Here is a 2,598-nt window from a genome sequence, read left to right on the forward strand (position 1 = left end):
AGACCATGAACCTTTAATAAAAGTAGATCAATGGTAAACCTAAATAACAACCTATGAATGGTAATTTCAAAAATGAACATCAAATGAATAGGGGCAAGTACAACACCATAATATAGAATACCAATGAACCAGAGTATACAAGAATAGAAATTACCAAAAGGGACAAAAGGTGAAAAGATAAATAGCACGAATGTAGGGGTCATCACTAGCACTCATCATCACAACTATCATCTCCTAAAGAGATCCAATATCATCTGCAAGCTCCACAACTCCTTCTATGTTGTGGATTGTCTCCATGATGCTCTTGTGCTCATCCGAATCCGAACGCCAGTGAGGGGTTCTCCCTTTTTTCTTGCTAGCAATCCTCTCTAGCCTTAGCTTCACAACAAGGACAATATGGGAGTAGTGTATGGACACATTTGACTACTCATACTATAGAAAATGGACGTAATGCCCATGTCCATGGACCTACTGGAAATAGTGCCCTGAAACAACCATATTGTGAGCATCATATGCCTCACCATAATCATCCACGGTGGATTCCTAAAGCACATACTTTTCCTTGATGCACCTAAGAATATAGTAGTCAACTCCCTCTGCATTCCCCTCCTCAGCAATAATTGCAAAATCATCTCCCTCTGCCAAGTAATATGTGAGAGTATCAGCATCATCTGAGAACTGTGTGGTCCAACTATCAATGAAGCTACTTGATGTGATAATACCCTGTGATGGTGAAAGAGGATGTAGTGTCCATTGTCATCCCACTCTTTCATGGTGCAATCTGTCCATTCACCATGTATGCAGGCATCATAGAAGCATGAGTGGTGCCTAGTAAAGATGGTGGGATCCCTCTTTGTGGCGCTTCAAATGTTGTGCAACTGGTGCGTACCTGTTATAGTGTCACAGTCCCAAATGGTGAGATCAATATCCTGGCTATCCATACACCAAAAGAACCTCCTCACTGAGCATCAACTTCTTGAAGATGAGTCATGTGCCATGTGCTATGAGCACCACTCCACAACCTGTCTAGCATCTCTAAATTGGTCATTGCCGCGTTGAAGCTGATATCATCAAAGAGCGTGCTTTACACAAGATCCCGCACCATTGTACTCTCCCTTTTCATGCCCTAACTCAAAGAAGCTCCAAATCCAAGGTATGCTACTACTATGGTGCCATATGTACAACCAAAATAACTGACTTGCGCTTTTGAATTGTGCACCACAACCATCCCCAACCAAATATAGCAACAAGAGAATGCAATGTGGAGCTCATGAAGGAAAAGATCATGTTGCTGGAAACAATGCTACACAAACTTTTCATTGCAGGAGCGATCATCACTGATTTACAAATGGTACTCACGTATGATCACTCATGAGTCCTCAAAGCTTTCCACTCCATGAGTTGTTGCCAAGAATATGACGATAATGGACAACGATTGCCACCTTCAAGAGCATTTAAAAAGGTTAGAGTAAATAAAACAATACAATTACATCATGTGGCTATAAATGCAAAGCAAATGTAAAGTTATGAAACTATTATTTCTACCTTCTTAGAGAAGTAATATACGGACTGGATCTCCTGTTGTGGAGGAAAGGTGTAGTTCTCTGCAAAATCCATGACAAAGACCACAACACCAATGGGGAAGGCGGCAAGGCAAGCACAAAACTGACGATCTTGCCACTTTGCGCGATGCGCATGCTGTACATATGGATACATAGTGGACCTAAAATCCTGCATGAAGTAGGGACAAGGTGCAATATGAGATGTGAGTTGCAACCTACAAGATGTGCCACCTCGAAGCCCTGTGTATGTCTGGTAGTCATAGTCATTCCATGTAACTGCCGCATCCGCATCACCGTTATCTAGGATAGGCGTAAGTTGTGCAAGATCCCCACATTGGACACACTTGCCCTCCACACACAACATTTGATGGTAGGAGGCCCCGTCTACACGCTCACACAACAAAGAGTGGATGAAGCATCGTGGCCCCGTCGGAACCTCTCCAGCATGTCCCGAAAGAGCACGGAACACATCATACATAATCTTAAATTGCGCATGGTATCTGCAACAACTTGTCTCCCTCTCGCACATGAATCACACATACCAAGGCTTGTAGGTCTCAAAGGAGTGCTCACCAATGCTAGTCTCGGGGTGGGCATCCTGGAATGCATGAAAGAGATGACTTTGTGTAATCTATAGGACCATAGCACTATGCTCTATGTATTGCTTGCGACCAATCCTATGTCAAATTGTCTTTCTGAAGTTTGACAAGGTGCGGCAATTCTCCTCCCAAAACTTGTTGAGCTTATATGTGAAGCTACTCAATATATGGCTTCTCTATATATGGCACCCAGGTCCCCTCTATATATACATCATCTCATGTGTGTATTCTACATACTTTGGGGTTCTACTTCTGTGTTCTCTCCTTCTCTCTCAACATGGTATCAGAGCAGTACGTTTTTGTTTTTGATTTTTCTCCTGATCAAAATCGATTTTGCAGAAACTATCCATTGGAGGGATCGGAATCGATGTGGTCTACAACTTTGCAGAAGGAAGTTTCTTCAAATTCTGCACCGATTTTGAGTTATCGTTCACGGA

At 42.6% G+C, this 2,598-nt stretch overlaps 1 pseudogene; it reads right to left on the reverse strand.

Annotated features, from left to right (window-relative positions):
• Window positions 1–234: 234 nt before the first annotated feature.
• Window positions 235–998, reverse strand: LOC147456174 (uncharacterized; annotated as a pseudogene).
• Window positions 999–2,598: the final 1,600 nt, after the last annotated feature.

This window comes from Adiantum capillus-veneris, chromosome 6 (assembly GCF_014529385.1).
Source record: "Adiantum capillus-veneris isolate H3 chromosome 6, ASM1452938v2, whole genome shotgun sequence".
NCBI classification, from domain to species: domain Eukaryota; kingdom Viridiplantae; phylum Streptophyta; class Polypodiopsida; order Polypodiales; family Pteridaceae; genus Adiantum; species Adiantum capillus-veneris.